The sequence below is a fragment of the Centruroides sculpturatus genome, unplaced genomic scaffold, assembly GCF_000671375.1.
Source record: "Centruroides sculpturatus isolate CEXI.00-Female unplaced genomic scaffold, Cexi_2.0 scaffold96, whole genome shotgun sequence".
NCBI lineage: Eukaryota > Metazoa > Arthropoda > Arachnida > Scorpiones > Buthidae > Centruroides > Centruroides sculpturatus.
Genome location: NW_019384376.1, coordinates 606,135 through 614,959, shown reverse-complemented (window position 1 = coordinate 614,959; position 8,825 = coordinate 606,135). Strand labels below are relative to the sequence as shown.

Sequence of the window (8,825 nt, the reverse complement as noted above, 5' to 3'; positions counted from 1 at the left end):
TATAATAAGAAAATAGAATTTTATATAAATATAATAATTATATTTTTAAATATTTACACTGGATTCAATATAGGAATTAATTTTTTAAAAATAATCTGATGTTGGAGAGGATAAGTATTTAAAAAAAGTTACATTTAAATGGATTTTTTTATAATGGAATTGACTTTGTAATTACAATTTTATAATTTCGTAAAATTAATTTTTTAATTTTTTATTCTATTTATAGATTTAACAGTAAAATTGAAAGATATTAATCGAATCAAATAATTTAAAATAGTTATTTAAATTCAACTAAATAAGAAAACGTAACATAAAAATTTGAGTAAACAAAAAAACAAAACAGTGCATATTTGAATGCAATGGCAAACATAACAGTGGAGATCAGAATAATGAAAGGAGAGTAAGAAGAAAGGTCAAAATAAAGGAAAAGAAGAGGAAGATCAAAAGAAGGTAGAAATGTAATAGTGAAGATCAAAATGAAGAGGAAAAGTAAGAGGAAAGATTAAAATGAAGAAAGGAAAATAAAACGAAAAGGTAAAAATGAAGAGGAAAATGAAATAGTAACTATTAAAATAGAGAAAAATGTAACAATAAAGATGAAAACGAAGAGGAAAAAGTAAGAGAAAAGATCAAAATAAAGAGGAAAGATTAGAATAAAGAAGGAACAGTAGCGGGAACAGTAAATATCAGCACAGAAAGGAAAGAAGGTAACAATAAAGATCGAAATTAATATAAAAAAAAGTAACAGTAAAATCCTAGCTAACAGAATGACGCAACAATTCAGGAAGAACAAAGAAACGCAGCACAAAAAAAGAAAAATAAAATAAAATGAAGCTGAAACTGAATAGAACAGAAAAGAAAAAGAAAGTAGTAAATGTAAATTTTTTTATTCGTTTAAATTAAAGAAACATTGTAACGTTTTCAACACAACAATAAAAACTTTTTAATTCTTTAAATGAATACATTCAGTTCATTATTACGTGTACACAAATTTAAAAATAATTTTAAATCATTTTCAATAATTACGTAACAATGAAAGGCGAACCAAGTAAATTGATTAGATTATAAAAAAATCACAAATAATATTTTAAAATTTGTTTTTTTATTCGAAAGAAATTCCTAAAAAGTAGCAAAATTTATTAATAAAATACTTCTAAAACATTTTAGAGTGGCAGAATATGGAAGAATCCAATAAGTAGTCTGAAAAATCGAAGTACTTATTGGATTAAGTGGCAATAAAGAAACATATATAGTTTACAATACCCCATTAAAGTGATACGCTATGGATATATAACTAGTTACAGCATCAAAGAAATGGAGGTATAAGACTTTTTCAACTTCTTTGCCTTCTTCTTCCCTCTTTCAAATCGAGATTACATAGTACCAGGTAGTGACAGGTACAAGAAGGTAGCTTAAGATGGAAGAAATGTCGTAAGTCGCTGCGAGAGATTTGCTCCAAAGGTACCCTAGGGTCTTTAACAGACATTGGGGAAGAATCTAGGAACGAAATTGTTCCTGGTACTATCTTACGTACCCGAGTCTTACGATTAATAAATCTTGAACGAGATAGGAATGCTGTAAATGTCTGCTGTTACTTGAGTTATATACCGAATGCTTACCTTTAGGCAGTAATGGAAGTGGTACAGTTGAGGATTGCTTGTGTGGACAATGGCTTTCTTATAAAACAACCCTTATTCCATAAAGGGATTACATCCAAGAATTAGAATTGTGGATAAGGTTGGTGCAAATCTAATTAGAAACTTCTCTCTTCTCATGTTCTTCAAGGGAAACGGAATTTGTTTTTTTGTTTTTTACAAAAGTTAATGAAATTTATCAAATGCGTTTGAGTAAATCGCTGTTTCGAGATGTCTTCTTGCGAGAAATTCAAAAATTATAGAAAGCATTGAGTCTATCAGGAAATAAATGGACTTGATTTTTTAAAACCGCGCTACAGCTTTTTTCATTTTTATAGAAATTTATAATAAATTGATTAAAACTTTAATATGTTAGTGTCTCTACAAGTTTTCATTTATAAATCTTTTCTTCACAAATTATCACGAATATAATTTTTGAATAATTTTATTCAAATTTTTATCAACAAAGAAAACTTTATTCTAAACACAATTAAAAAAATAAAGTTAATTTTCTTCAATTTCTCTTCAATATTCGATTAAAAATAGATAAATGTAACCAACCGTAACCGAAAAGTTTCAAAGTGCTGCGCCCGTAAATTTTAATTTACATAATCTTTCAGAAATTAAAACAAATTATAAATTTTATTAAGTATTTCTCAGTAAAACACTGTCCGATAATGTTTTCTAACTAAAAACATCAACATTTTTATTTAAAATTAAGAAATGACGGAATTAAATGGATTTAATTATTTTAATCGCGCATCAACTTTCATCAAAAGTTAACTCAGCATGACGTAAAAAAAAACGACGGTTTAAGTGTTGCAATAATAAATTTTAATTGAAAAAAATATATAATAAATATTAAATTTTTGATAGTTTACATTTAAATAGACTTTTTTTTTTTTTAATTTTAAAAAAATTAAATTTATTAAATTTGATATTAATTTATTCTATTCAAAAGTGACGGCATTCAAATTTAAATAATTTCCATCAATTTAATAATTTAATAAAAGTTTTATCAAATTTTTAAATTATTTTCTATAATAAAATTTAATAATTTTCTTTTCGTATGTTGCATCTTTAAAATTTATTCATTCAATTTTAGCAAATATTTGAAGCAGGAAAAGGGAGAGAAATTATATAAAATAAAATTATTATAAATAATTAAATTATCGAATTTAAAAATTTTATGTAAATTGTCAATTATAAATAAATGTTTGTCTACTTTAAAAATTATTAAAAAAAGAGAAAAAAAAATTGTAAAAATTAAATTTAAAAAATTACAAATTTCTCTTTCATTTTTTTTCCTTTCTAAATTGTTTTGTAGTAATTTTTGAGTATTGAAAATTTTCTATCTTTAAGAATAATTTTTAAGATTTTTCTAAACTAATCTTAAAATATACGTAATTTTGTAACTAGTTATTGTAAATTTTTCCGAAAATACCACTAATTTAGGGAACTTTTTAAAATAGAAGCTAAAAGTTAAAAAGGTTCTTAAAGTATGAATAGTTTTCAAAAATGTCTTTAAAAATATAAAAATCTTAAAGAATTTTAGAATAAGGAACTTCAGGGATTTTTTTAAAATTACGTAATTTTAAAAAAATCCCTGAAGTTCCTTATTCTAAAAATCCTTAAAGTTAGGGATATTTCCTTAAAAGTAAAAGATTGTTGAAATATTTCTTGAAAAAATAAAGATTTTTTTTAGGAATATGTCCTAAAATGTTATTCCTACAAATAGACTTTATCAGGAAATATCCCTAAAAATCTTATTCCAGGAAATATCCCTAAAAATCTATTATTTCAGGAAATATCCCTTACGTCGAGAAGTTTTAAGGATTTTTGCAAAAATTATGTCCCTATAATTGTCATAATTTTTAGAGACGTTCTCCAGAGTATTTATGTTTCAAGATAGTTGTAGTAACTTATTAAAAAATTCCCCAAATTGGTGGAATTTTGGGGAAATTTACTATTACTAAAGTAGAAAAAAAACTAAAGTTATTTTACGATGTTTTATAGCTTTTTGAATTATACCTTTTAAAATGTGCATAACTTAAGGAATTTTTTAAAAGAGATTTCCTAAAAGAACGATTTTTGAGGAAATTTCAAATTTTTTGGAATTAAGATTTTAAAAATTGTTCCAATTTTGTTTGGATTTCTTGAAAAAATTATGCACCTTTATATACCCTTAAAATTAACTTTATTTAAATGCATTTATTTTAAAAATTGCGTAAAATTATGAAAATTTTTAAAAGAAAATGAATTAAAATTAGCCTTAAAACAGAATTTAGTCTTTATTCGAAAATTATTTACGGTTAAACTGAAAAATCTTAGATCTTTAAACCTTAAAAAAATTACTTAAAATGCTAAAAAAATTTTTTTTCGAATAAGAATCAAATTTTAATAATATTTTTTGGTAAAAAAATTGCGAATCTTATCCTAAAAATACGACACTTTTAGAGCATTTATCACGCACTTTTAAGGCAAAAAATACGATATAAATGCAAAATATGTGTTACAAATCTTCAAGGAATTCTTTTATTTTTAGAAAAAGTTAAAACTATTTTGATGTATTACAGAAGCCAAAATTTGAGAGTGTTTTTTAGAAAAAAAAACGACTGTACTCTATGGAAAAATGATAGAAAAGTAGCGATATGCAAACCATTTTTACTACTTGACAGCCTCAGAAATGGACAGAGATATGCAAAATGTTTTACCACTTGACAGAACTAGAAACGAATTGAGATATGCAAAATGTTTTATCAGGTTACAACAAAAAAAGGAAATGCTGATAAACGGGAAAAAAATCTTAAAAAACGCTTCATCAAATTACGGCAAAAGAAGTAGACATCAATATATACTTTATACAGAGATATAACCAAGAAAATCGTAATAAAATACAGTTTTTTTTGTGTATTACGTCACAATCATTACAGATTTATCGCATGTATTATGTCTTAACATAAGGGATTTGATTATATTATGTCACAAATATTCTGTTCTAGAATATACTACGCCACAAATATAATGATTTTTTAAATATTATGTTACGAATATTCGATTTTAGAATATATTACGTCACAAAGATAATTGTTTTTGTTTATATTACTTTAAAAAACATAAGGATTTTTGAATGTATTACGTCACAAACATTCTATTCTAGAATATGTTACGTCACAAGTATAACAATTTTCTTATGTATATTACGCCACAAACGTAAGGTTTTTGAGTATATTACTTCATAAACATAATAAACAAGAACGTTAAAAAGAAGTATATAAAACCATTTTATCGAAAATTTAAAAGTGGATAAGAATATAAAATTTTCTTTCGACAATTTAACAGGATAAAAAAAAAATTGAAGCTGTCATCGTCCCAACTTAAAAAGTAATTTAAAAAATAAATATGGGATCCACTTCAGAATTAATCTGAAGAAAGGGGAAATAATATAAAATTACCATAAAAATATTTTTTGATTTATCGAATAATAAATCATCACAAAAAATAACATAATAAGAATCTACCAGATCTACTCCAAGTAATTCAGATGAGGAGGAGGGGGATGGGGTTTTAGTTTAGAACGAAATAGACTCTAGAGATTTATCTCTCGCATCCTGCAGAGATTAACTGACGTAAAGCGGAAGTGCAAGTATTAGTTAGGACTGGAAATGTAGATATGAGTTAGAATCCTCCAACCGAAACCACACATTCCATGTATATAATTCCAATCTAAAGCAATTGACTTCTATCTCTCCCTCTTTATATTCACACTTTGAATACTTTGAGGTGAGATTATTTTAATTCTCCGGCGTTAACTTGTTAACATAATTCTTCCAATATTATTAATAAAAGTCGATAGAAATGATGGAATTTAAGTTAATTCATTATTAAATAAACGCGTTAAAATAATTACTTTTTTGACTCCATTTGCAAGCCGTTACGTTGCCTAAAAATGTAAAGGAAAGGTAAGAAGTAAAAAGTAGTTTGATCGATTTGATATATTATACAACTGAAGCAGAAATTGTACTACAATTCTGACCTCGTTGTATTTTATTGCATTGTGAAACTAGCTTATTCAAACTGTACAATGCAACCTGAGCGTGTCATATGTTGTATCCCCGTTTTTTATAACTTCTAAGCTATATAATGAGTTAAATAATAGAAAAATATACTTATAACACAATCATATGTAAGAATTCTCCACATATCTAAGAAATGCTTTCAGACAAACTCTAAAACGAACTGTTGAAACTGCAATAATTTTTACGGTTGACGTCGTCACATAAGCAAAACACCTAAAAATGACTTCAAATTTTATAAATTAGAGATTTAATTTTAAGTTTACTAAGCTTAAACCTTCTTCTAAGTACTTACTCAAAGCAGCACTAAGTATTATACATAAAGTTAGCGTTTAATGTAAATAAATTAAGCTAAAACTTTTAATCTCAAAATTATTTTAAGCTTAAAAAGTTGATTACAATTAAACTAGATTCTAAAATTACATAGAATAATTATAAATTATGTTCTAACTTTATAAAATTTATGCAAAATCTATAAACTAAGCCGATATTTGAACGGTTACAGTAAAAAAATATATTAAAAAATTGACTTAAAATGTATATCAAAGTGTAAAATATAAAAAAAAAAATTCTTAGACGCATTCGATAATTTTTGACATTACAATGTTTTTCTCTCATAAATCGTCTACACGCCAAGCAAATTTATCGAATTTTATATTGAAGATAAAGAAAGAAAAAAAAAAAAACATATATCTATATCTATCGTACATGAATAAAATATTTTCCAAGATACATGTTTTGGAATTAAAATCAGGAATAAAGCCAAATACATTATATTTTTAGCTTTCAAAAATCTATTTTGGTTTATAATCAAGAGAAGCGTAAAGTATCTCGACATTTTGAATAATATCCATGAAGAAATTGAAAATTTTTTTGAATAAAAGATGTCGATATCTGTTACATCTGTCTTCGTAAAGAAAGAACTAAAAAAATAGTAAAAAAAAAAATAAAAATTGATCAAGGATATTTTGAAAAATTTGATGACACACGTTTAGCAACTTGGCCAAGGTAGTGTGAGTGACAAGATTACCCCCCATTTTTTCATACTTATTTTTTTATGAACGTATCACGCTGATACTAGATCATCTTTCATACTAACAACACTACGTGTTAAGATTGCATTTTTAAAATTTGCAACGTAAGTTAGAAAGCAATTTATATTTTAAAATTTCACAGCACACACCACACCGAACGCATATATAATATATTAATGTATATATATATATATATATTTAACGCATCAATCTTTTAACATTGATAGATGCAAATCTAAGTGCAATAAATGGTTTTGATTGATTATATATTTTAAAAGTAGGAAATTAAAAATAAAAAGTAAAAATTCCAACGAGAACTTATCACATTTCAAATTTTTTCTGATGTTAAAAGCAATATCAAGGAGAACATTTGTATATGAAAATATATAAAAATCAAAATTCTTCTCTTCCTTTCTTTATTTTACTAAAACATTATCCGTGTCATGTAAATACATTTTCTAAATTGCTCGATACTATTTCTAAATTGCAAAAATATTAAGATTAGAATGTATTTTTTTAAGAAAAAAAAAGATATAAAATACTAAATAAATCCTTCATAAAGCTTTCGTGTCAATGTATCGGTATGTATCATTTGTAAAAAAAAAGAAAAAAAAATATATAAAAACTAGAATAAAACGCAATCGATGATCGTTTCTAACTTACAACATTATCTTTCATAGAATAAAAATTCAAAATTCCATCACAGTTCAAAAATACAATTAAAAAAACGCAAAAATAAAATTAAAAAAGAGATCGATCTACAAGTTTTGTCAATATTTTGGACATGCCCAAAATTTCCTATGATTAATATTTTATCACCATAAAAAGTACAAAAAACCTTTCCATAAAACACATTTATCATGTGGAGATGCCAAAATTTAGACAAAACTCCAATAATTCACTCTCACTTTCACATCGGAAGTAAAAACTAATTTTTGTAGTGTCCGCACGTGTTGGAATCAATCCAAAAAAAAACAAGAATTCTTTTTGCATTTTTTGTAAGTGTAAAATAATTGCATTTTAATGTTATTTTCTCAAATATTATTATTATAAATCGATTCCATAAAAAGTTCTTTTATTGTGTAAAATTCGAGTCACGTTCGCTTTAACACAGTGAATAAATGACGTCTTGAAGTACCCCCCATAGAAATTTTCACTTAATTACATATCAAGATGCTTATATAACCATAAAAGTAGACATTTTAGAAGTGTGCTAAAACATTTATTTATAAGAGTATGTGGGAGATAAATGAGGAAAAAATTGCCGTGGAGAGAAGAAATCGAAATTTTGCTCAACTTTATATAATTAAACAGCAGGAGCATAATTGTGTAACGTCTTTTGTATGCATATTTTTGAGTCAGGATGGTAAGATTTGAAACACGCGACAAGTCGAAATTATTAGCTAGAAAGCTGGAAAATGTGTACTTACCTATAATGGGAGGAGTAATGCCTGCCTCGCTCCTGTAATGCCTCCTCTGTGCCATGAGTGTGTAGAAATAACGAAAAGCACGTCCGATCCGCACGAAATGCACCTAAAGACTGCGCTACAGGTTCAATGCTTCCCTCTGGTGGACACGAGAAAGCTAGGAGCGCCATCGACCCAAGTATGTGGCGACACCTACTTCCGTTTCTCCACGGACGGAAAATGTTTCCGTGAAGCATTAATACAGTTTCTATTAGATGCAGCACATCAAAGAGCACAACTCGCCTCCTGTCAGATGAGGAAGTCGTTCGATGTTTATGCAATGACACAACTGTCACTTACTCCCAAATACTGTTATGTAAAGTTAAATAAGTGTGTTTGTGTTTAATTTATACATCGACCTCTACCTTTTTAACAGAAAATTCAATCTTCTAGAAGTAACTTTAAACGGCACGTGATAGATGCTGGTCTTATTATCGCTTCTAAAATCGACTAATGAAAATCTATGAAAGATGCAAATATCTGTTTACATTTACATTATAGTTTTTTTTTTTTAAATTTATTTCTTTACAACAATTTAATTAAAAAGATATTTTACTTTATTGAACATTGTCGTAATTGATAACATTAAATAAAAAGAAATAATTCGATCGTTTC

The 8,825-nt window shown here is 26.0% G+C and overlaps 1 protein-coding gene across 2 annotated transcripts in view; it reads right to left on the bottom strand.

Annotated features, from left to right (window-relative positions):
- LOC111617100 overlaps positions 1 to 8,469 on the bottom strand; it is an 89,034-nt gene extending 80,565 nt beyond the window's left edge. For both annotated transcript variants that reach the window (XM_023358437.1, XM_023358445.1), the window contains exon 1: positions 8,175 to 8,469. The gene's annotated coding sequence lies outside the window, so the exon portion shown is untranslated. The remainder of the gene's footprint in view (positions 1 to 8,174) is intronic.
- Positions 8,470 to 8,825: the final 356 nt, after the last annotated feature.